Consider the following 27,657-nt stretch of genomic DNA (forward strand, 5'->3'; position numbering starts at 1 on the left):
CAGCTTCCTGAAATACGCTAGGTAGTCGGTCTCTTTGTTACGGTTATCAGTAGACGCAAAAGGACACAGTTAACTCTTCAACCTCCTCACCCCATTCTGACAACTCCTCTTTGCCTCCTTTTTTCTCTTTGCTTCTCTCCTGAGCCGGTTGCTTTTTCTCCCTCTCTCCATCCCTTGTAGGGTGGTGTAGGTTGTCATATCCTGAAAGGCGTGTGTCAGCTCTGGAAGGACCTTTGACGGGGGTGGGAGGGTGATCAGCCTATTTGCTTTCTGGCCCCAGCTTGGCTCCAAATGTGGGATTTACCTTCTCTGGGCTTCATGGAATTAGTATACAGGGTAAAGTGGGGCGTTATGAGGAGAACTGGACTGAGCATGACTTGGCCCCTATAAACATCAGGATTTGGGTTAGAATTTGAGGTCCTTCCCTTCTAGCGTGAGCACTTTATTTAGCTTTTCTAAACCCAATGTCCTCATCTCTAAAATGCTAATACCTATTTTGTAGGGTTGTGATGAGAAATAAGATAGCCAGATGTAAAGTGAGGGGTACATAATAGCTAAAAAATATTGCTTTCCTACTTGAAGGCCCTCTACTTTACACTTTTCCTGAAATTTCCAGGACTCTGTCACTCCACATCTAGCCTTAAGTAAGGACTCATATAATACATGGCAGATCCAGAGCCAAACTTGGCAGGCATCTCTGCCTCTGGACATGGCACTTCTATCCACTTAAGGGACCTCTGTGAGTTTATAGTATATCAGTCCTTAAGCTTAAAGTGGGTTCTGCCTATACCATGGCAATTACTGTTTGAACTTAAGAAACCAACTTACGGTGTTTCTTACTTAAAAAAAAAAAAGTTCTAATTTTGAAAATGTAACTCTGGGGTCCCATCTAAAGCCAAAAGTCTTTGTACCTCAAATTAAACTGAGAATCTCTCCTTACAACTGGTTGCTTCATTTCTGAAAGTGATGATCTCCTTCATCCTAGAAGCCTTGAAATCATTGAAGTGTTCCTTCAGATTGATGCCCTCTACTGAATCAGTCAGCAAATCCTGTTGTCTTTTCTTCGCTCCTACACTCTTTCCAGTTCCTAACTACATAGGCACCTCACCCTTCCTGGCTGACATACTTGGCCCTGTTTCCTCCCTACTTCATCTATCTTATCTCACAAAATATTTCATAAATTGATTCTCAGCTATGTTGGTAGGATGTAATATATAAAATGAGAGTCAGTATCCTATCAAAATAGAAAGAGAAGTCCCAGATTTTTTGAAAAAGACATTTGTAAGCTTATGGACATCCTATTATTTCATTCATTCATTTATATATGTTGTGCATAAAAGACACTTGATGGTGTTTATTAAATGCTGTGTGATCACTGTGATTACTCCTGTACTGAAAGGTCAGATGGGGCACACATGGCCGGTAGGATAAATGAGAGACAGAAATTGTATTCCAAAACAAAATGAACCCTCCTAACTAGAGTTATGGCCTTACCAGTAGTTGAAAACTACTTGCGTGAAATTCAGGTCATTCTTAGCCCCTAACCCTGGCAAATTCACATTCAGTTTTTCAAACTCCCGTTAATCTGGTGTTGAACTTCTTGTAAATATTTTTAGCATTACTATTCTCTAAATTGAGCTTTTCATATTACAAAGCCACTTTTTTAAAATGAGGAAGCTCTTCAAGTTCTCATATGGAATGATCTCCAAGTTGCATAGTGCAAAATGTAGAACAGTGTGTACAGTATAGTGCTATTTGTGAAAAAATAAAAGGGGGTGTGTGGAAAGGAGACCAAATGTATGTATTTGCTTCTATACGTGCAAAATAACTCTGGAAGCACTTAAAATACATATGTGCCTGCCACGTATCTGTCATACTTTTCTGCCTATGCCTCCTTCCCTAGAACAAGTCCTCTCTACTCCTTATTCAGTACATTAGACTCTAATGATTAGAGAGCACATTCCCTATTTCATTTGTTATTTTTCTCTGTGTGTTTTATTGACTGTCTCCCCCAACTATAGCAGGAATTTTGTTCATCTGGTTCACCTCTGTATTGTCAGCTGTCTAGTAGAGAACTGGCACATATATTTATCACATATATTTATTGAATGAAAGAATAAATGAAGAACATAAAGGAATCTTGGCACCTAGGAAAACAATTATTTAATGAAGCGTGATGGGAAGCATGGATGCTTAAAAAAAATTTAAAAAAAAAAAGAGGCAAGGCAAGGAAATTTGGTTTGTAGCCAGCACAGTTCACATGAGAAAGTTAGTGAAACATACAATATGAGATTTCTGGTACCTTGGTTGACAGGATGAACATTGGTGCATTGGGCTGTGAGGTGTCTTCCAACACCAACAACCAAATCTCTGATTCTCCAGACAATAACTGGGTGTTCAACACTTCAACTCATTTTTGACACTGAATACTGGGAGTTGGTGAACACCCCACAGCTCAAGGTCTTAGTCTCACAGGACTGCCCCCACTTCAGATGCCAGTCACAAGTCCTAGACCTCCTGGACTTCTGACCAACTGGCTATGAATTGGGAGTTCCCATGACACTCTCCTAAAGTTCCATAATTTCCTAGAGTGGCTCGCAGAACTCAATAAACTCAATAAGACACATCACTTATAATTACAAAGTAAAGGTAACTTTTGTATCCTTACAAAGGATACACATGAACGGCCAGATGAAGAGGTACAAAGGCAAAGTCCACAAAGGTCCTGAGCAAAGGGGCTTCTTTCACGTGGAGTTGGGGTGCCTACCCTCCTAGCACTTCATTGTGTTCACCAGCTTGGAAGCTCTCTGAATCTCTTTGTTCAAGAGTTTTTATAGAACTTAATCTCTAGCACACCCTGCCTCTCACTCTGGAGGTCAGGACTAGAGCTGAAAAGTTCCCATCCTCTAATCACTTGGTCTTTCTGGTGACCTGCCCATCTCAAAGCTATCTTGGGGGTCCCACCCTAAGGCCTACCTTAAGCTACCTAATTAGCATAAACTCAGGAGTGCTGGAAGGGCCTTCTTATGAATAATAAATGATGCTCCTATCACTCAGGAAACTACAAGGGTGTTAGGAGTTCTGTGTTTGGAACAGGGGACAAAAGCAAAATATTTTGTATTATACCAAAGACTGTCATAGACGTCAGACACTAGTCACTAAGATTTTTAACTTGTTTTCTAGTCCTCAGCTTTCTCTTGTTTTGTTTTGTTTTGTTTTTTATTTTAATTTTTTGGCCAAACCACACAGCTTGTGGGATCTCACTTCCCCAACCAGGGATTGAACCCAGGCCATGGCAGTGAAAGCGCAGAATCCTAACCACTAGGCCACCAGGGAACTCCCCTAGTCCTCAGCTTTCTAAGCAGACTTCAACAGTAATTTGGTTTCCCATATGGAATTTTCCACTTGGGAGAAAATGTTCAAAGAGCCAACGTTAATATTCTGGCTGACTTCACAATTCTATTTAAATAAACAAATAAATTGGCCTTATACCCTTGATATGTCTCACATGACTACAATTAGTAGGGGAGTTAGTATCAACTCTTTTTGTACTAAAATGATATTGGCAGAATGATTATTACTGTGAAAAAATACAAATACAGATTCCTACCTTACACTAGATACAAAAATAAATTCCAGGTGGACCGAAGATCTAAAGGAAAAAATACAATAAAAATATTATAAGACATTTTAGAATATTATAAAACTTTGCATCAAGAAAAACCTTTTTAACTGAGACAGGAAACATTTAAAATAGATATATTTTACTATATAAAAATTGTAAATATGTTCAAATCTACTTGTAGACAGTAATATGCAAGTAAAACAATGAGGTTCCATTTTTCACTCCTCACACAAAAACAAAACAAATTTTATTTTTACCATCTATTGCTTACCAGGATATGGGGGAACTGATACTATAATACATTATTCTCATAGTGTTGGAAAGTAATCTGGAAATATTTATTAAAATTATAAATACCATACATATACCTATACATTTCAATTCAAAATCTCACTTAGCTTAAAGAAATAAAAGTGTGAATATGTAAGGCTATGAACACAAGAATGTTTATTATGGCATTAATGTTGTTGGGAAAAAAGTCCAGAAACAATCCCAATGTCTTCAACAGAAAATCTGTTGATCAAATTATGATGTATACATACTATGGCATATTATGCAACCATTAAAAAGATCTATAACTGTTGTTCTTGAGGACTGTTTATATGATACACTGGGAGTGACAAAAGTAAGTTGCACAAAAATGTGTATATTATGATCCTTTTTTATTATTTAATAAATATACCTTTTTATTATTTTAAAACCCCTATATACCTATATAGAAACCTATATACAAATATGGCTGTAGAGGCTTGGAAGAAGTATGGAAAGTTACATATCAAAATGCTAACGTTTTAACATCCATGATGAAGTGGGTGGGAATTATTGGCAGGGTTGAAGACACCTCAAAAAATGTTTCTTGCCATAATATGTATTAAAATGAACACTTTTAAAAAATATAATTTAAAAGCAAAAGAGTAATCATTTTTTGAAACTACAACCTGAGGGCTAGGCTCTGGGTTCTGGTGGCCTCAAAAAGCCCTTCCCACCCTGTGAGGCCTGAGCCATTGGCTGACTTTCCTGTCTTACATTGCTTCTTTTTAAATTTCCTACGTATAACCACAAGTTTAGCAGATGTTATTCTTTCACAGCTTCATGTGTTCTTTTGTCTTTTTTATTAGGTTATAAGTGTTATACTTCCCTACAGAATTTAGTATTCTGTACCTTATCAAACACCATTAGGGAAGCTGTGTGGGACTTCCAAACCAAATCAAACAGACAGTTTGGTAATGTAGCCTGCCTTCCACCAGCAGTATAAAGATCGAGACCAATGGTTCTCAACTGGAGTGATTTTGACCCCCTTTCCTCCAGGGGATATTTGGCAATCTGGAGACATTTTTGGTTGTCACAGCTCAGAGGGAGGATGTACTACTGACATTCAGCAGATAGAGGCCAGTGATACTGTTAAACATTCTACAGTGAAGAGGACAACCCCTCACAACAAAGAATTACCCAGCCAAAATGTCAAGTGCACAGTTGAGAAACTCTGGCCTACAGTCATGTGGCTATACACAAGGAAGCCTGGGAAATTGTATCATTCAGGGTGACAGAATGGAACTGAGGGCAAACAGACAATGATCAGCATTGAAATATAGTCCAGGAGGAGATAAACATGGCAGAGTAGGAGGACTTGGAGTTCACCTCCCTCTGCAAATACATCAAAAATACATCTAGGGACTTCCCTGATGGTCCAGTGCGTGAGACTCCACGCTCCGAATGCAGGGGGCCCGGGTTTGATCCCTGGTTCAATCCCTGGTTCCCTGGGGGGAACTGGATCCTGCATGCATGCCACAACTGAGTCCGTATGCCACAACTAAGAAGTCCTCATGCCGCAACTAAAGATCCTGCATGCCACAACAAAGATCCCACATGCAGCAACTAAGACCTGGCACAGCCAAAATAAGTAAATAAATAAATATTTTTTAAAAATCTGCATGTGGAGCAATTCTCACTAAAATCAAACTGGAGACAGACAGAAAGATTCCTGTAAAACCAAGGCTGTAAGGAAGATCCACATGGAATTGGAGAGGAGGGAAAAAGAAGCAATCAGGTTGGGGCCTGCATGCCTGGGAAGGGACATAGAAGAGGAGGGGGATTATGTATACTCAGAGATCCTCCCCAGAGAGTGAGCAGTTCAAACCAAATACTGGGCACCCCACCCTGGGGTACGACACTGGAAGGATGAGTCCCCTTAGCTGGTTAGAAAACCAGTGGGACTATAGCAGGACTGTAAGAAACCTAGACTCTGCTTGTGAACAGTGTGCACACACTTGTTTACTCTTGAAACAAGGCAGAGGAAACAGAATGGAACTGCCTGGGACACTGGCCTGTTTCCTGCGACCGACAGTGCATGACCCAGGCTGAGTCAAGCACCAGCTCCAGCCCCACTGGTTCCATGATGCAGCTCCACTTTAGGACAAGGACTGTCACAGGCAAGGAGAGTATGCAGTGGTAGGGGACAGAGCTGATTCAGGCCCAAACAGCAACTGAGCCAGGTGAGGACAGACATTGCTGGCACTTGGGGTGGCAGCAGTTAGGGAGTGGTCTGGAACTCTGACTGGTGCCAGGACCACTCTAGCTCATGCCACAACCCAAACCAAGCACCTGCTCAGTCCCTCTTGCTCCAGCACTGCTCCCCTCTGGGGTGAGGGTACCCATGCTGGGAGGGTGGAGAGCACACATTTAGAGGGGAAAAAACAAACATGGACCCAACCCTCAGGGCTTTTGCTCCAACAACTTGAGACCTGCCCCCATCCCCAGTAGGCTGGTGCTGGCCACTGAGCAGAGGAGGAGCCCCAGCTCACACCTTGCCCTGGCTCTAGCCCCTCCATCTCTAAACCCACCTCCCACCAAGATGATAGCTGCCAGGACACCGTGGAGGAAGATGTGACTCACACTGATGTCAGATACAGCTCTCCCACCAAGGCCACTGGGCACATGCAAACTGTATAGGGATGCTCTCACACAAGGACACTCCTTTAAGACCTGGATAAGTAAATGTTTCACCTAATTTCATAGGGACAGAGAAAGTCAAGCAAAATGAGAAGACAGGAGAATTTGTTTCAAATGAAAGAACAAGAGAAAAACCCTGAACAAACAACTAATGAAACAGAGGTAAATAATTTACCAGATAAAGCATTCAAAGCATTAGTAATAAGAATGCTAACACAATGGGAAAAGAGTAGATGAACACAGTGAGAATTTTAACAAGGAACTAGAAAAAAAAAATCAGTCAGAACTGAAGAATACAGGGGGACTTACCTGGTGGCCCAGTGGTTAAGAATCTGCCTTCCAGGGGGATGCAGGTTCAATCCCTGGTTGGGGAACTAAGATCCCATGTGCCATGAGGCAACTAAGCCCACACGCTGCAACTACTGAGCCTGCACACCACAACTAGAGAGCCCGTGTGCCACAACTACTGAGCCCATGCACTCTGGAGCCTGTGCGCCACAATGAGAGAGAGACCCATGTGCCACAATGAAAGATCCTTATACACAACTAAGACCCAATGCAGCCAAAAATAAGTAAATAAATAAATAAATAAACAAACAAATAAATATTTTAAAAAAGAACTGAAGAATACAATAACAAATGAAAAACACAAGAGAAGGAATTTACAGCTGAGTAGGTGATAAAGAAGAATGCATAAATGCATAAATGCAAGGCAACTTATGATGGAAATCACCCAATCAGAACAGCAAAAAGAAAAACAAATTTTAAAAATGAGACTGGTTAAAGGGACCTGTAGAACAACATCAAACATATCAACATTCTCATTATAGGGTTCCCAGAAGCAGAAGAGAGAAAGGGATTGAAAATGTGTTTGATGAAATTATGGCTGAAAACTTCCCAAAATTAAAGAAGGAAACAGATATCTAGGTACAGGAGGCAGAAGAGATCCCAAACAAGATAAACCCAAACAGACCCACACCAAAACATATAATAATTAAAAATGGCAAAAAAGAAGGAGAAAGAGAGAATTCTAAAGGCAGCAAGAGAAGAACAAAGAGTCATGTACAAGGGAACCCCCATTAGGCTATCAGCTGATTCCTCTGCAGAAACTTTGCAGGCCAGAAGAGAGTGGCATGATTTTATTTAAAGTGCTGAAAGGGAAAAACCTACAACCTTATCCAGCAAGATTATCATTTACAATTGAAGGAGAGATAAACAACTTACCTGAAAAGCAAAAATTAAAAGAGTTCACGAGGGCTTCCCTGGTGGCGCAGTGGTTGAGAGTCCACCTGCCGATGCAGGGGACACGGATTCGTGCCCCGGTCCGGGAAGATCCCACATGCTGCGGAGCGGCTGGGCCCGTGAGCCATGGCCACTGAGCCTGCGCGTTCGGAGCCTGTGCTCCACAACAGGAGAGGCCACAACAGTGAGAGGCCCACGTACCGCAAAAAAAAAAAAAGAGTTCACGAATACTAAACCGACCCTAAAAGAAATGTTAAAGAGTCTTCTCTAAGTGGAAAAGAAAAGTCTTCAACAAGGAGTAAGAATCTATTGGAAAGGAAAAATCCCAATAGTAAAGGCAAATATATAATACAGGCTGAGGATCAACCACTTAAATAAGCTAATACCAAGATTAAAACAAAAAAAAATTGTAAAATCAACTGTAACTACAACAAACAGTTAAGGGATAAACATGAAGATGTAAAATATGACATCAAAAACACAAAACATGGGGCAGGGGAGTAAAAAATATAGATTTTTTAAGAATGTGTTTGAACTTAAGTGACTACCAGTTTAAAACAAGTAATAGATATGGTTACAGGTCAACATATATGAACCTCATGGTAAAAACAAATGAAAAATCTGCAATAGGGGGACTTCCCTGGTGGTCCATGGTTAGGACTCTGCGCTTTCGATGCCAAGGGCCTGGGTTCAATCCCTGGTCAGGGAACTAAGATCCCACAAGCCACATGGTGTGGCCAAAAAACAAAACAAAACAAAACCTACAATAGATACACAAAAACTAGAGTGAAAGGATCACAAGCATACTACTATAGAAAATCATCAGGGCTTCCCTGGTGGTGCAGTGGTTAACAATCCGCCTGCCAATGCAGGGGACATGGGTTTGAGCCCTGGTCGGGGAAGATCCCACATGCTGTGGAGCAACTAAGCCCGTGCGCCACAACTACTGAGCCTGCGCTCTAAAGCCCGCGAGACACAATTACTGAAGCCCACGTGCCACAATTACTGAAGCCCGCCTGCCTAGAGCCTGTGCTCTGCAACAAGAGAAGCCACTGCAATGAGAAGCCTGTGCACTGCAATGAAGAGTAGCCCCCGCTCGCCACAGCTAGAGAAAGCATGCGTGCAGCAATGAAGACCCAATGCAGCCAAAATTAAAAATAAATAAATTAAAAAAAAAAGAAAGGGCTTCCCTGGTGGCGCAGTGGTTGAGAGTCTGCCTGCCAATGCAGGGGACGCGGGTTCGTGCCCCGGTCCGGGAAGATCCCATGTGCCTCGGAGCGGCTGGGCCTGTGAGCCATGGCCGCTGAGCCTGCGCGTCCGCAGGTGAGAGGCCTGCGTACCGCAAAAAAAAAAAAAAAAAAAGAAAAGAAAATCATCAAACCACAGGAAACAAAACCAAGAGAACAAGAAAAGAACAGAGAAGAGCTATAAAAACGACCAGAAAACAAGAAACAAAATGGCAATAAATACATAGCTATCAATAATCACTTTAGAATCCATTTCAGTAGCTCCAATTACCATCTGGAATATGCTAATGATTTGACAAAAAAATCTCTCAATGGTCCAAATCTCTCTTTGGAACCCTAGATATATGTATCTGAAACATTCTAAACCACAGAATCACGTCAAAACAACATGTGGGAAACTGAATCATCATCTACCAACTGAAAATCTATTACAGGTAAACTTTATTTTATTTTATTTTTATTTAATTTAATTTTATTTTTTTGGCTGCATTGGGTCTTCATTGCTGTGTGTGGGCCCTCTCTAGTTGCGGCAAGTGGGGGCTACTCTTCGTTGTGGTGTGCGGGCTTCTCACTGTGGTGGCTTCTCTTGTGGAGCACAGGCTCTAGGCATGTGGGCTTCAGTAGTTACAGCACATGGGCTCTAGGGCACAGGCTCAGTAGTTGTGGTGCACGGGCTTAGCTGCTCTGTGGCCCGTGGGAGCTTCCCAGACCAGGGATCGAACCTGTGTCCCCTGCATTGGCAGGCGGATACTTAACCACTGAACCACCAGGGAAGTCCCTACAGGTAAACTTTAAAAGGCATTAAGGGAGGGCTTCCCTGGTGGCGCAGTGGTTGAGAGTCCGCCTGCCAATGCAGGGCGGGTTCATGCCCCTGTCTGGGAGGATCCCACATGCCGCAGAGCAGCTGGGCCTGTGAGCCATGGCAGCTGAGCCTGCGTGTCCAGAGCCTGTGCTCCGCAACAGGAGAGGCCACAGCAGTGACAGGCCTGTGTACCGCAAAAAATAAATAAATAAATAAAGGCATTAAGGGAGACAGAAACAAGATGACAGAGTATAAGTACGTGAGCTCACATTCTCTCACAAAAATACCAAAATCACAACTAACCACTGAACCATTGACAAAAAAAACACGGGAACCTACCAAAAAAGATACCCTATATCTAAAGACAAAGAAGAAGCCACAACAAGATGGTAGGAGGGGTGCAATCACAAATCAAATCCCATACCTGCTGGGTGGGTGACCCACAAACTGGAAAATAATTATACCACAGAAGTTCTCCCATAGGAGTAAAAGTTCTGAGCCCCACGTCAGGCTCCCCAGCCTGAGGGTCTCGCAAAGGGAGGAGGAGCCACCAGAGAATTTGACTTTGAAGACCAAAGAGGTTTGATCACAGGAATTCCACAGGACTGGGGGAAACAGAAACTCCACTCTTGAAGGGCGCATACAAGGTTTCGTGTGCACCAGAACCCAGGGAAAAAAGCAATGACCTCATAAGAGACTGGGCCAGACTTACCTGTTAGTATTGGAGGGTCTCCTGCGGAGGCTGGGGGCAGCTGTAGCTCACTGTGGGGACAAAGACACTGGCAACAAATCAATCAATGTAATACACCATATTAACAAATTGAAGAATAAGAACAATATGGTCATCTCAATAGATGCAGAAAAAGCTTTTGACAAAATTCAACACCCATTTATGATAAAAACTCTCCAGAAAGTGGGCATAGAGGGAACCTACCTCAACATAATAAAGGCCATATACAACAAACCTACAGTAAACATCATTCTCAATGGTGAAAAACTGAAAGCGTTTCCTCTAAGATCAGGAACAAGACAAGGATGTCCGCTCCCGCCATAATTATTTAACATAGTTTTGGAAGTCCTAGCCAGGGCAATCAGAGAAGAAAAAGAAATAAAAGGAATACAAATTGGAAAAGAAGAAGTAAAACTGGCACCATTTGCAGATGACATGACACTATACATAGATAATCCTAAAGATGCCACCAGAAAACTTCTAGAGCTAATCAATGAATTTGGTAAAGTTGCAGGATACAAAACTAAAACAGAAATCTCTTGCATACCTATACACTAACAACAAAAGGTCAGAAAGAGAAATTAAGGAAACAATCCCATTCACCACTGCAACAAAAAGAATAAAATACCTAGGAACAAACCTACCTAAGGAGATAAAAGACCTGTACTCAGAAAACTATAAGACACTGATGAAAGAAATCAAAGATGACACAAACAGATGGAGAGATATACCATGTTCTTGGATTGGAAGAATCAATATTATGAAAATGACTACTACCCAAAGCAATCTATAGATTCAATGCAATCCCATCAAATTACCAATGCCATTTTTCACAGAACTAGAACAAAAACAAATCTTAAAATCTGTATGGAGACACAAAAGACCCGGAATAGCCAAAGCAATCTTGAGGGAAAGAAGCAGAGCTGAAGGAATCAGACTCCCTGACTTCAGACTATACTACAAAGCTACAGTAATCAAGACAATATGGTACTGGCACAAAAACAGAAATATAGATCAATGGAAGAGGATAGAAAGCCCAGAGATAAACCCACACACATATGATCAACTTATCTTTGATAAAGGAGGCAAGAATATACAATGGAGAAAAGACAGCCTCTTCAATAAGTGGTGCTGGGAAAACTAGACAGCCACATGTAAAAGAATTAGGGTTTCCCTGGTGGCGCAGTTGTTGAGAGTCCGCCTGCCGATGCAGGGGATGTGGGTTTGTGCCCCGGTCCGGGAAGATCCCACATGCCGCGGAGCGGCTAGGCCTGTGAGCCATGCCGCTGAGTCTGCGCATCCGGAACCTGTGCTCCGCAACGGGAGAGGCCCGCGTACCGCAAAAAAAAAAAAAAGAATTAAATTAGAACATTCCCCAACACCATACACAAAAATAAACTCAAAATGGATTAAAGACCTAAATGTAAGCCTGGACACTATAAAACTCTTAGAGGAAAACATAGGAAGAACACTCTTTGACTTAAATCACAGCAAGATCTTTTTTGACTCACTTCCTAGAGAAATGGAAATAAAAATGAAAATAAACAAATGGGACCTAATGAAACTTAAAAGCTTTTGCACAGCATAGGAAACTATAAACAAGATGAAAAGACAACCCTCAGAATGGGAGAAAATATTTGCAAACAAATCAATGGACAAAGGACTAATCTCCAAAATATATAAACAGCTCATGCAGCTCAATATTAAAAAAACAAAAAAACCCAATCCAAAAATGGGTAGAAGACCTAAATAGACATTTCTCCAAAGAAGACATACAGATGGCCAAGAGGCACATGAAAAGCTACTCAACATCACTAATCATTAGAGAAATGCAAACAAAACTACAAAGAGGTATCACCTCATGCCAGTTAGAATGGGCTTCATCAGAAAATCTACAAACGACAAATGCTGGAGAGGGTGTGGAGAAAAGGGAACCCTCTTGCACCATTGGTGGGAATGTAAATTGATATAGCCACTATGGAGAATGGTATGGAGGTTCCTTAAAAAACTAAAAATAGAATTACCATATGACCCAGCAATCTCACTACTGGGCATATACCCAGAGAAAACCATAATTCAAAAAGACACATGCACTGCAATGTTCACTGCAGCACTCTTTACAATAGCCAGGTCATGGAAGCAACCTAAATGCTCATTGACAGACGAATGGATAAAGATGTGGTACATATATACAATGGAATATTACTCAGCCATAAAAAGGAAAGAAGATGGGTCATTTGCAGAGATGTGGATGGACCTAGGGACTGTCATACAGAGTGAAGTAAGTTAGAAAGACAAGAACAAATATTGTATATTAACGTATATATGTGGAATCTAGAAAAATGGTACAGATGAACCGGTTTGCAAGGCAGAAATAGAGACACAGATGTAGAGAACAAACGTATGGACACCAAGCGGGGAAAGTGGTGGTGGGAGGGTTGGTGGGGGTGTGTGTGAATTGGGCGATTGGGATTGACATGTATACACTAATATGTATAAAATAAATAACTAATAAGAACCTGCTGTATAAAAAAATAAATAAAATAAAATTCAAAAAAAAAGGACAAAAAAAAATTAAATTAAAAAAAAAAGGACACTGGCAGCTGTAGTTCTGGGGACTACTCATTGGCCTGAGCTCTCCTGGAGGCCACCCTTTTCTTGCCAGGACCTGGCCCCACCTAACAGCCTATGGGCTCCAGTACTGGGATGCATCAGGTGATAGGGCAGGAACACAGCCCCACCCTCAGCAGGCGGGCTGCTTAGAGTCTTCCTGAGAACACAACTGTCCACTAAACACACCCCTTGACATGGCCCCTCCCACCAGAGGGACAAGACCCAGCAACACCCACCAGTGGGCAGGAAGCAGTGCCTCCCACCAGGAAGCCTGCTCAAGCCTCTTAGACAGCCTCATCCAGGAGGCAGACAGCAAAAGCAAGAAGAACTACAACCCTGCAGCCTGTGGAATAGAAACCGCAATCACAGAAAGTTAGACAAAATGAGACGGCAGAGGAATATGTCCCAGATGAAGGAACAAGATAAAACCCCAGATGAACAACTAAGTGAAGCAGAGATAGGCAATCTACCAGAAAAAGAATTCAGAGAAATGATAGTAAAGATGATCTAAGTTCTTGGAAAAAGAATGGAGGCACAGATCAAGAAGATAAAAGAAATGTTTAACAAAGAACTAGAAGAACTAAAGAACAAACAGAGAATTACAATAAAATAACTGAAATGAAAAAAATCTCCAAAATTTACAAACAGCTCATGTGGCTCAATATCAAAAAAGGAACCCAATCAAAAAATGATCAGAATGTGATAGGGAGGGTGGGAGGGAGGGAGATGCAAGAGGGAAGAGCTATGGGGACATATGTATATGTATAACTGATTCACATTGTTATAAAGCAGAAACTAACACACCATTGTAAAGCAATTATACTCCAATAAAGATGTTTAAAAAAAAATGATCAGAAGACCTAAATAGACATTTCTTGAAAGAAGACATACAGATGGCCAAGAGGCACATGAAAAGATGCTCAATATCGCTAATTAGTAGAGAAATGCAAATCAAAACTACGAGATATCACCTCACACTAGTCAGAATGGCCACCATCAAAAAGTCTACAAAGAGCAAATGCTGGAGAGTGTGTGGAGAAAAGGGAAGCCTCCTACACTGTTGGTGGGAATGTAAATTGGTACAGCCGCAATGGAGGACAATATGGAGGTTCCTTAAAAAACTAAGAATAGAGCTACCATATGATCCAGTGATCCCACTCCTGGGCATATATCCAGAGAAAATCATCATTTGAAAAGATACATACATCCCAATGTTCATTACAGTGCCATTTACAATAGCCAAGACATGGATGCAATTTAAATGTCCATCGACAGAGGAATGGATAAAGAAGAAGTGGTACATATATACAATGCAACATCACTCAGCCATTAAAAAGATTGAAATAGGGGCTTCCCTGGTGGCACAGTGGTTAAGAATCCACCTGCCAATGCAGGGGACACAGGTTCGAACCTTGGTCTGGGAAGATCCCACATGTCACAGAGCAATTAAGCCCGTGCGCCACAACTAGTGAGCCCACACACCTAGAGCCTGTGCTCCACAACAAGAGAAGCCACTGCAATGAGAAGCCTGTGCACCGCAATGAAGAGTAGCCCCCACTCGCCTCAACTAGAGAAAAGCCCGCGTGCAGCCAAAAATAAAATAAATAAATTTTAAAAAAGTAAAAGGATTTAAAAAAAAGAAAAAAGATTGAAATAATGCCATTTGCAGCAACATGGATGGACCAGAGATTATCATACTAAGTGAAATAAGTCAGACAGAGAAAGACAAATATCATTATCATATCGCTTATATGTGGAATATAATAAAATGGTACAAACAAACTTATAGGGACTTCCCTGGTGGCACAGTGGTTTAGAATCTGCCTGCCAATGCAGGGGACATGGGTTCGAGCCCTGGTCCAGGAAGACCCCACATGCCATGGAGCAACTAACCCATGTGCCACAACTACCAAGCCTGTGCTCTAGAGCCCGTGTGCCACAACTACTGAGCCCGTGTGCCACAAGTACTGAAGCCCACGCCCCTAAAGCCCATGCTCCACAACAAGAGAAGCCACCTCAGTGAGAAGTCCATGCACTGCATGGAAGAATAGCCACTGCTCGCCGCAACTAGAGAAAGCCCGCGTGCAGCAATGAAGACCCAATGCAGCCAAAAATTAAAAAAAAAAAGATTAGGAGACCACCTGAGACCCTGCACGACACACCCTAATCTTGTCAGCAATCCCACCCTTTAAAAAGAAAACTTATATACAAAACACAAACAGACTCAGAGACTTAGAGAACGAACTTCTGGTTACCAGGGTAGGGGGAGTATAGATTGGGAGTTTGGGATTGACCATACTGCTATATTTAAAATAGATAACTAACAAGGACCTACTGTATAGCACAAGCAACTCTGCTCAATATTCTGTAACAATCTAAATGGGAAAAGAATTTTAAAAAGAATAAATACATGTATATGCATAACTGAATTTGTTAATCAACTATACTCCAATATAAAATAAAAAAATTTTTAAAGACTATAAAACATTTAAAAAATCACTTTTAGTGTCAAAATAAACAAATGGGACATAATTAGACTAAAAAGCTTTTGCACAACAAAGGAAACCACTGACAAAACAAAAAACAACTTATTGAATGGGAGAAAATATTTGCAAATGATATGAAAGATAAGAGGTTAATATCCAAAATATATAAACAGCTCATACAACTCAATATAAAAAAAAGATTAAAAAGTGGACAGAAGATCTGAATAAACATATTTCCAAAGAAGACATATAGATTGTCAATGGGCACAAGAAAAGATGCTCAACATCATTAACCATCAGAGAAATGCAAATCAAAACCACATTGAGGGGGCTTCCCTGGTGGCGCAGGGGTTGAGACTCCGCCTGCCGATGCAGGGGACACGGGTTCGTGCCCCGGTCCGGGAGTATCCCACATGCCGCGGAGCGGCTGGGCCCATGAGCCATGGCCGCTGAGCCTGCGCGTCCGGAGCCTGTGCTCCGCAACGGGAGAGGCCACGTCAGTGAGAGGCCCGCGTACCGCAAAAAAAAAAAAAAAAAAAAAAAAAAGCACATTGAGATATCACCTCACACCTGTCAGAATGGCTATCATCAAAAAAGTCTACAAATAACAAATGTTGGCAAGGACGTAGAGAAAAGGGTACCCTCATGCCCTGGTGGTGAGAATGTAAATTGGTGCAGCCAGTATGAAAACAGTATGGATGTTCCTCAAAATACTAAAAACAGAACTACCTTAGGGTCCAGCAATTCCAATCCTGGGTACATATACAAAAACAAAACCAAAAACAAAACACTACTTTTAAAAGATACATGCTCCCCAGCGTTCATAGCAGCATTATTTACAGTAGCCTATATATATATATATATATAAAAAACTTGGTCATAAAAAAGAATGAAATTTTGCCATTCGCAACAACATGGATGGACCTAGAGGGTATTATGTTTAGTGAAATAAATCAGACAGAGAAAGACAAATACTGTATGTTATCACTTATATGTGGTTTCTAAAAAATAAAACAGGGAATTCCCTGGCAGTCCAGTGGTTAGGATGCCACGCTTCCACTGCAGCAGGCACAGGTTCAATCACTGGTCAGGGAATTAAGATCCTGCATGCCATGCAGCATGGCCCAAAAAAAAAAAATAAAAATAAATAAATAAGTAATCAAAAATAAAAATAAAACAAACAAATGAATATAACAAAACAGAAACAGACTCATAGGTATAGAGAACAAACTAGTGGTTACCAGTGGGGAGAGGGGAAGGGGGGGGCAAGATAGGGGTAGGGGATTAAGAGGTACAAACTACTATATATAAAATAAAAAAACAAGAAGAATATATTGTACAGTACAGGGAATTATAGCCATGATTTATAATAACTTTAAATCCAGTATAAAATAATCTATAAATATATTGAATCACTATGTGGCACACCTGAAACTAATATAATTTTGTAAATCAACTGTACTTCCAAATAAATAAATAAATAAATAAAAGGTAGCACTGAAACTGTGTAACTAGTGTGTCCGTTGGTTCCACCCATTATAACTTTATAAAAAGTTTCCTATTAGCTTATCACTTAGTGGATCCACTTCTTTAATGATGTTCTTTGATGAATGGAAGTATTCATTTTAATGTGGACTAATTTACCAATCTTGTTCTTTATATTCAGTTGTTTGTTTTCTTTTTTTTTCCCCATTTAAAAAATTTTGACATATAACATTGTATTAGTTTCAGGTGTACAACGTAAGGATTCAATATATGTATATATCGTGAAATGATATGTTAACCAAAATACCTTTAGTTAACATTTTTCATCACACATAATTTTTTGTGTGTGATGAGAATTTTTAAGATTAACTCTCTGAGTAACTTTCAAAAAATAATATAGTATTGTTGGGCTTCCCTGGTGGCACAGTGGTTGAGAATCCGCCTGCAAATGCAGGAGACACGGGTTTGAGCCCTGCTCCAGGAAGATCCCACATGCCATGGAGCAACTAAGCCTGCGCACCACAACTACTGAAGCCCATGTACCTAGAGCCCATGCTCCACAACTACTGAGCCCGTGTGCCACAACTACTGAAGCCCGCACACATAGAGCCCCTGCTCCGCAAGAAGAAAAGCCACCACAATGAAAAGCCCGTGCACCGCAACGAAGAGTAGGCCCTGCTCACTGCAACTAGAGAAAGCCTGCGTGCAGCAATGAAGACCCAACACAGCCAAAAATAAATTTATTTAAAAAAATATATATATATATAGTATTGTTAACTATAGTCTAGTCACCATGCTCTACATTATACCCCAGGACATATCTTCTAACTGGAAGTTTGTGCCTTTTGACCAATCTCACCCATTTCGCCTACCTCCCCTCCCCCAACCCCCACAACCATCTATCTGTTCTCTATGAGTTGTTTGCTTGTCTTTAGATTCCACATATAAATGATATCATACAGTATTTATCTTTCTCTTTCTAACTTCACTTAGCATATGCCCTAAAGGTCCATCCAGGTCTTCCCTGGTGGTCCAGTGATTAAGACTCCACACTTTTTGGAGGGTTGCAAGGGGTGCAGGTTCCATCCCTGGCTGGGGAGCTAAGATCCCACATGCCACATGATGCGGTCAAAAGAATATTAAAAAAAAAAAAAAGCTAGTGACTAAAGGTCCATCCATGTTGTCAGAAACCACAAGATTTCTTTCTTTTTTTATGGCTGAATAACATATAAGATATATTACATTTTTCTTTATACATTCATCTGTTGATGGACGCAAGCTCTTTCCATGTCTTGGCTATTGGAAATAATGCTGCAATGAACATGGGGGTGCAGATATCTTTTCAAGATAGTGATTTTGTTTTTTTCAGATAAATACCCAGAAGTGGAATTGTTGGATGATATAGTAGTTATATTTTTAATTTTTTGAGGAATTTCTACACTATTTTCCATAATGGTTGCGTTCCCAATAACATTACACAGGTTCTCTTTTCTCTACATCCTCCCCAACACTTACCTCTTATCTTTTTGATGATGGCCATTCTGATAGGTGTAAGGTTTTGATTTGCCTTTTCCTGATCATTGGTGATTTTGAGCACCTTTTCATCTATCTCTTGTGGATTTGTATATCTTCTTTGGAAAAATGTCTATCAGATCCTCTGCCTACTGTTTAATCAGATTATTTTATTTTCTACTGAGTTGTAGGAGTTTTAGATAGATAGATAGATAGATAGATAGATAGATAGATAGATAGATAGATAGATAGATAGATATAGATAGATATTAACCCCTTATCAGATATATGATTTGCAAATATTTTCTCCCATTTGGTAGGTTGGTTTTTCATTTTATTGATGGTTTCCTTTGCTGTACAGAAGCTTTTTATTTATTTTTTAAAATTTTATTTATTTTTTTGGCCACACTGCACGGCTTGCAGGATCTTAGTTCCCTGACCAGGGACTAAACCCGAGCTCTGGCAGTGAAAGTGCTGAGTCCTAACCACTGGACTGCCAGGGAATTCCTTACAGAAGCTTTTTAGTTTGATGTAGTCCCACTTGTTTATTTTTGCTTTTGCTGCCTTTGCTTTTGGTGTCAAATCTAAAAAGTCACTGCCAAGACCAATGTCTGGGAGCTTAGCCCCTGTGTTTTCTTCTAGTAAGTTTATGTTTTCAGGTTTTACATTCAAGTCTAACGCATTTTGAGTTGATTTTTGTGTTTGGTGTAAGATAGTGGTCCAGTTTCATTCTTCTGCACATGGCTATCCAGTTTTCCCAACACCATTTACTGAGAACACTATCCTTTCCCCATTGTATATTCTTGGCTCCTTCATTATGTTTTTTAAGTTCTCTATATATTCTGGATCAAATTCCTTTCTTAGATATTTGATTTGCAATTATTTCTCCCAGTCTGCAACCTGTCTTTTTATTCTATTAACCAGCTCCTTTGCAGAGCAGAGGTTTTTAATATTGATAAAGATCAATTTATTCTTTTTCCTTTTATGAATTTTTCTGTTGGTATCATATCTATAAACTCTGCTTAACCCAATGTCCCAAATATTTTTTCTTTTTGGCCACCCTGTGCAGCTTGCAGGATCTTAGTTCCCTGACCAGGGATTGAATCCAGGCCCTCAGCAGTGAAAGTGTGGAGTCCTAACTACTGGACCACCAGGGAATTCCCTGGAAGTTTTATAGTTGCACACTTTACATTTAAGGCTATGCTTCATCTTGGGGTAGTTGTTTTTTTTGTTTGTTTGTTTGTTTGTTTCACGGTACGCGGGCCTCTCACTGTTGTGGCCTCTCCCGTTGTGGAGCACAGGCTCCGGACGCGCAGGCTCAGCGGCCATGGCTCACGGGCCCAGCCGCTCCGTGGCATGTGGGATCTTCCTGGACCGGGGCACGAACCCGTGTCCCCGGCATCGGCAGGCGGACTCTCAACCACTGTGCCACCAGGGAAGCCCTTGGGTTAGTTTTTGCATAAAGTATTTAAGTATGGGTCAAGGAACTTTTTGTTTTTGTTTTGTTATTTTTTTGCCTATGGATATCTACTTGTTCTATCACCATTTCTTGAAAATACTATCCCTTCTATGTTTAATTGCCTTTGTACCTTTGTCAAAAATCAATTGATCATATTTGCGTGGGTCTCTTTCTGGACTCTATTCTGTTCCATGGATGTACATCTCTACTCTTTCACCAGTACTACACTATCTTAATTGTGTAGCTTTATAGTAAATCTTGAATTCTGGTAATATGTCCTCCAACTTTGTTCTTCTCTTTCAAAATTGTTCGGGCTATTTTAATTCCTTTGACTTTCCATATAAAATTTTAGATTCAGGTTATCAGTACTATCGAAAAAATCTTGCTGGGATTTTGACTGGGATTACATTGAAACAATAAATCAATTTGGAGAGAATCGACATCATAACAATACTAAGTGTTCAAATATTCCAACAGAGCACACCTCCCTATTTCTTTAGATCTTTGATATAGTTCAACAGTATTTTGTAGCTTTCGGTATATAGATCCTGCATATATTTTATCAGATTTATACCCAAATATTTCATTTTTGGGTGGCTACTATAAATGGTAATTTAAAATTTTTTAGAATTCTAATTGTTCATTACCAGAATATAAAAATACAATCGATTTTTAAAATATCCTACTTATCTGTGACTTTGTTAAACTCATTTATTAGTTTTAGGAGCTTTTTAGTAGATTCTTTGATATTGTCTACATAAACAATCATGTTGTCTGAGAATAGAGACAGTTTTATTCTTTCTTTTCAAATCTGTATGTGTTTTCTTGTTCTTGCCTTACTGCACTGGTTATAATTTCCAATATGATGTTGAATGGGAATAATGAGAGTAGATATTCTTGCCTTCTTCAGATATTAGAAGGAAACATTCAGTCTTTCCTATTATGTATGATGTTAGCTGTAACTTTTTATAGATGTTCTTTCTCAGGAGATGAAAGTTCTGTTTACCCCTAGTTTGCTGAGAGGTTTTTTTTAAAATCATAAACAGATGTTGAATTTTCTTTTCTTTCTTTCTTTTTTTGTTCCCAAAGCTTTTTAAAAAATATTTATTTATTTATTTTTGGCTGTGCCGGGTCTCAGGTGCAGCACGTGGGATCTTTGTTGTGGTATGCGGGTTACTTTGTAGTTGCAGCATGCGGACTTCTTAGTTGTGGCATGTGAACTGTTAGTTGTGGCAAGCATGCGGGATCTAGTTCGCCGACCAGGGATCGAACTCAGTCCCCCTGCATTGGGAGTGTGGAGTTTTACCCACTGGACCACCAGGGAAGTCCCTGAATTTTCTTAAATGCTTTTTCTGCACCTATTGAGATGATCATATGGTTTTTCTTCCTTAGTCGTTACACTGATTGATTTTTGAATATTGAGCCAGCCTTGCATTCCCAGGATAACTTCCACTGGATTCATTTTGCTAACATTTTGTAAAAGATTGCTGCATCTATGTTAGTGGTACTCATCTGTAGTTTTAATTTGTTCTAATAGCTTTCTCTGGTTTGGGACTCAGGGTAATGCAGACTTCCCAAAATGAGTTGGAAAGTGTTCTCGTCTCTTCTATTTTCTGGTATTATTTCTTCCTTAAATGTTGGTAGTCTGGAGTTTTCTTTGTTGGAGGATTTTTTTTAACATATATATATATGTATATATATATATACATATATATATATTTATTTATTTATTTTTGGCTGCGTTGGGTCTTCATTGCTGCATGCGGGCTTTCTTTTTAGTTACGGCAAGCGGGGGCTACTCTTCGTTGTGGTGTATGGGCTTCTTATTGTGGTGGCTTCTCTTGTTGTGGAGCATGGGCTCTAGGCCCACGCGGGCTTCAGTAGTTGTGGCTTGTGGACTCTAGAGCACAGGCCAGTAGTTGTGGCGCATGGGCTTAGTTGCTCCATGGCATGTGGGATCTTCCCAGACCAGAGATCAAACCCATGTCCTCGGCATTGGCAGGCAGATTCTCAACCACTGTGCCACCAGGGAAGCCCTGTTGGAGGACTTTTAACTACAAATTCAGTTTCTTCAATAGGTCTAGAACTAAGAAGGTTATCTATTTCTTCTTGTGTGAGTTTTGGTACTTTTTAATCCTTCAAAGAATTGGTCCCTTTCTTCTAAGTAATTTAATTAACGGGACTAGACTTATTTGGAGTACAGTGACACCTCGGATATATTTCGGCTTTGGTTCTAGACCACCATGATAAAGTGAAAAATGCAATAAAGTGCGTCACGTAAATTTTTTGGTTTCCCTGTGCATATAAAAGGTGTTATGTTTACATTATACTATAGCCTAGTAAGTGATGTCTGAAAAAAAATGTACAGATCTTACTTAAGAAATATTTATTGCTAAAAAATGCTAACCAGGACTTCTCTGGTGGTGCAGTGGTTAAGATTCTGTACTCCCAATGCAGGGGGCCCGGGTTTGATCCCTGGCCAGAGAACAAGATCCCACATGCATGCCACAGCTAAGAGTTAGCATGCCACAACTGAGGAGGTGGTGAGCCACAACTAAGGAGCCAGTGAGCTGCAACTAAGGAGCCCGTGCGTGAGCTGCAACTAAGACCTGGCGCAACCAAATAAATAAATAAATAAAAATTTTAAAATAAATAAATAAATAAAATGTTAACCGTCTTCTGAAAATGCAGGGTTGCCACAGATCTTCAATTTGTAAAAAACACAAAGTCTGTGAAGTGAAATAAACTGAAGAGTGATAAAATGAGGCATGACTGTATTATTATTATTTTAATATATTTATTTATTAATTTTTGGCTGCATTTGGTCTTCATTGCTGCACATAGGCTTTCTCTAGCTGTGGCGAGCGGGGGCTACTCTTTGTTGTGGTGCATGGGTTTCTCATTGCGGTGGCTTCTCTTGTTGCGGAGCATGGGCTCTAAGCGCACGGGCTTCAGTAGTTGTGGCATGCGGACTCAGTAGTTGTGGCACACAGGCTCAGTAGTTGTGGCTCGTGGGCTCTAGAACACAGGCTCAGTAGTTGTGGTGCACGGGCTTAGTTACTCTGCTGCATGTGGGATCTTCCCAGACCAGGGCTCAAACCCATGTCCCCTGCATTGGCAGGCAGATTCTTAACAACTGCGCCACCAGGGAAGTCCCTGACTGTATTATTATTATCTTTTAGATGTCTGTAGGGTCTGCAGTAATACCTCCTCTTTCATTCCTAATATTGGTAATTTGTTCCTTTTAAAAATATTTATTTATTCATTTATTTTGGCTGTGCTGGGTCTTAGCTGTGGCATGCGGACTTCTTAGTTGGGGCATGTGAACTTCTTAGTTGCAGCACATGAACTCTTCGCTTCGGCATGCATGTGGGATCTAGTTCCTCAACCAGGCATGGAACCCAGGCCCCCTGCATTGGGAGCACAGAGTCTTACCCACTGGACCACCAGGGAAGTCCAGATATTGGTAATTTGTCTTGTCCTTTTATTTCTTGGTCATTCTGGCCAGAGGTTTATTACTTTCATTGATCAGAATTAGGGAATTTCCTTCTCCAGCTCTCTCCTCTCCAGATTTTCCCCACACTCTCTAGCTACCAGGGTCCCCTTTTCTCAGTTTTCTTTTTTTTTTTTTTTGCCACACCATGCAGCATGTGGGATCTTAGTTCCCTGACCAGAGATTGAACCTGTGCCCCCTGCAGTGGAAGCGCAGAATCTTAACCACTGGGCCACCAGAGAAGTCCCCTTTTCTCAGTTTTCTCACTAGAAAGATTAGTTTTTTTCTTGGAGTTTTAGTTGCCAGGCTGCCACAGAGTTCTGCATGATTGGGGCCAACTTTTGGGCAAAGCAGTGAAATAAAAGAGAGAAGAAATAATGCGGATTCCCCTGACACTTTTCAGATCACAGGGTCCATTTATCTCAGTTCTTCTGGCCTAAAAGATAGGTTTCTTGTTGGGATTTTAAATTCCTATGCTACTGCCACCACAGTATAGCTCTGTGACTGGGGCTGTGCTTGTGGTAGGGCCAGAAGAGGAAAAAAAAAAGGATATTTCCTCCACATTCTCCTGCTTGTAGGAACTCCCTTTCATGGTCTTCTGACCAGAAATATAGCATTTCACTAGGAGTTTCTGAAGCCTGTGACAACTGTGCAGTTATGTGCTGTGGCTATCTTTGGGTCAAAGCCAGGAGATAAAAGATTAAAAATATGGAAAACTCATTCCTGTATGTGTCCTTCTTCACCTTTGGGTCCCCTCCCCAATCTGCCTGCTACTATTTACTTTTATTTATTTACTTTTTAAAGCTATTTTCTTTTCTTTTTTAAAAATATTTATTCATTTATTTTGGCTGCACTGGGTCTCAGCTGTAGCATGTGGGATTTTCGTTGTGGCATGTTTTTAGTTGCAGCATGTGGACTCTTAGCTGCGGCATGCGTGAGGGATCTAGTTCCCTGACCAGGGATCAAACCCAGACCCCCTGCTTTGGGAGCATGGAGTCCCACTCATGGGACCACCTGGGAAGTCCCTACTATTTACTTTTAAAGAGTCCTTTTGTATTTTTGTCCAGAGTTTTTAGTTCTAATCATTGGGAAAGATAGGGTGTAGTGGGCTTACTCCATCTAAGTCAGTACCAGAAGTCTTGTAAAGTCTTTTATGGATCACATATCATACTTCTGTACTATAAAAATATATATTTAAGTTGAAATTTAGTTTAAGAAATTCCCCTGAGTGTTAAAAAATTTCTTCTGGATTGAGTTACTATTACCATTATTATTATGCAACTTATCAAAACAACATTAATATGGTTCTGATAAACAATTATTAAGAAAAAAATTTGCTGGAAGAGCTATCCTAATGACATGAATGGGAGTTTTAAATTTTTAAAAAATTATTTTAATATATGTGAATGAATATTAGTTATTATTAGAATGGGACAGGTCCAGCATCAATAACGTCTGAAAAACCTTCTCCATCTATATAAGTAGATGTAAATGGAAAGAATTCTGTTATTGCTCTGTCACCCAATGCTTTGAACTTCTTCCTAGTTATACGCCAAAAAATCACATAATTTTCTATTTTCAAAAGTTATTTTTAATGATTTAATAGCTGTCAATTTGATTAGTTTCTCCTTTGGTTTTTGGAAGAACTGGAAACTACCTGACTTTCAAAAGGATTTGTTACTTAGTGATTTGTCATTCATTTCTTCATTTTGCGAGAAGGTTAGCAAGACTTACTAACTACCAATTATACCCAGTTTTCTTCTATTAGAGGTACCTTGTTTAATCTAATAAAGGCTAGAATATTAAATATTGTTAAATTCAATACAACAAAACACTTTTGATCATAAAATTTACATTGCTTTACTTTTCACATTTAAAATGAAAAATTTTCTGTTACCTTAGACACAGTTAAACAGCTCAATAGCCACATGTGGCTAGTGGTTACTCTACTGGGCAGTGTAGGTTTAGAAAATGTCCACCACATAATCTAAATAGTAAAGCTAGTCCTCATTATCAACCTAATCAGCAAAATCAAATTTACTTTCTGTCAGAAAAAGTCTTCATTTCTCAAGCAAAAATTATGTTAATGTGCAATGTAACTGTTATCAAAACACTATATAAGCTATATAAACTATATAACACTTTTTAAACTACTATAAAAACATATAAAATAGATTACTAAAAGCAGTCAAATAAGATTTTAAAGGTGGTCAAAAGGTGCAAATTTCCAGTTACAAAATAAATAAGTTCTGGAGATGTAATGTACAGCAATGGTGACTATAGCTAGTATCTGGGAGGAAGAGTTTTCCTCTACCCTTCTAAGTTCTTCAGGCTGGTCTAACAATTAAATTGACATGAGACAGATTAACAGGAGAAAAATCAAACAAAAGTTTTAGAACATGTGTACACAGGAAAGACCCAGGAGAACTGAGTAATGGTCTAAACCCTCACCTTAAATAGCATCTTCACCTAAAGACAAAAGAGGGCATTGGGGTAGTGGTTTGGGACTTCAAAGGAGAGGAAGGCAATTTACATGGAGATGCGTAAGCAGATATTAGGTAAACAAATGTTTGCTGGGTCATGCAGAGACAATGGGACACAGAGAGGAATTTTAACTAGGATTTTGCTAGGTTCCTCCCTTTCTACCACACCTAGTTTGTATTGTAGTATCTCTGGTGATAGCTCCCTTCCTGGAACATTCTTTTAAGAGGTTAGGGGGAAGGTCAAAGTTTCTTCCTGCGGCTTTTGGGCCTTAAAAATAAAAGGCTAATATAATCTTCCTGCCAAAGAGACACATTTTGGGGTGGCAAATTTTGCTCCCCTACATTAGTAATAGTGTATTCTATATTTAAGTATTGCTAAGAGAGTAGATCTTAAAAGTTTTCATCACAAGAAAAAAAAATTGTTAACTATGTGCGGTGATGGATGTTAACTAGACTTATTGTGGTGATGATTTTGCAATACAGTCAGCCCTTGAATGACTTGAGGGTTAGGGGCACTGACCTCCTGCAATTGAAAATCCACTTTACAGTTGGCCCTCCATTTCTGCAGTTCAGCATCTGCAGATTCAACCAACCTCAGATTGTATAGTACTGTAGTACATATTTACTAAAAAAATCCACACATAAATGGACCCATGCAATTCAAGCCTGTGTTGCTCAAGTGTCAACTGTATATACGTATATCAAATCATTATGTTGTACATCTGAAATTAATATGTTACATGTCAGTTATATCTCAATAAAAAATAAAATAAAAATGAATAGAAAAAATATTTAATCACATTTTTGTAAGATCAACTTACATACTATGAAAACTTCTGTAAATAATATATTTAGTGTATAATTAATAGAATTTTAAAAGTAAGTATTCGATAATGTCACAAAAACTTTAATGAATATAACCTCTTTTCCATTCTGTAAGGTCAGCGACCACCTATTTTTTTCACTTTTGGATTCAGATTTTCACCCAATGCCTAGCATATTGCTCTGGAGCTCAATAAATGTTTAGTTGTTGTTGTTGTTGTTTGTTTTATTCTGTAGGCGGGCCTCTCACTGCTGTGGCCTCTCCCGGTGCGGAGCACAGGCTCCGGATGCGCAGGCTCAGCGGCCATGGTTCACAGGCCCAGCTGCTCCGCGGGAAGAGGCATGTGGGATCTTCCCGGACCGGGGCACGAACCCGTGTCCCCTGCATCAGCAGGCGGACTCCCAAACACTGTGCCACCAGGGAAGCCCAATAAATGTTTTTTGAATGAATCATAAAGTTCGTAATCATTAATACTGTATAACTTCACATAGCCAATTAAGTTTTGGTACTAGTGCCTCGAAGGAAGAGTCAGAAACCCAACGGAGAAAACTAAAATGAGTAATATTTTCTTCAATGGCTTCCAATTCCTAATGATGGGAAGCCCCTTGAACAGTATTTTCTCTTTCGAAATATGTCTCCATACTTGAGAAATAATGGTATAAATCAGAATGATCTGCCGTAGTCTAACAATTTTTCCTAGACTTCATG

The 27,657-nt window shown here is 40.0% G+C and overlaps 1 long non-coding RNA gene across 1 annotated transcript in view; it reads right to left on the bottom strand.

The window, feature by feature from the left end:
- Window positions 1-2,085: 2,085 nt before the first annotated feature.
- Window positions 2,086-27,657, bottom strand: part of LOC113632673 (uncharacterized) — a 41,606-nt gene continuing 16,034 nt past the window's right edge. Inside the window, exon 3 of the long non-coding RNA XR_003437915.1 lies at window positions 2,086-3,652. This is a non-coding gene — a long non-coding RNA (uncharacterized LOC113632673). The remainder of the gene's footprint in view (window positions 3,653-27,657) is intronic.

This window comes from Aethalodelphis obliquidens, unplaced genomic scaffold, assembly GCF_003676395.1.
Source record: "Aethalodelphis obliquidens isolate GAN/ISIS:26980383/991018 unplaced genomic scaffold, ASM367639v1 scaffold37, whole genome shotgun sequence".
NCBI lineage: Eukaryota > Metazoa > Chordata > Mammalia > Artiodactyla > Delphinidae > Aethalodelphis > Aethalodelphis obliquidens.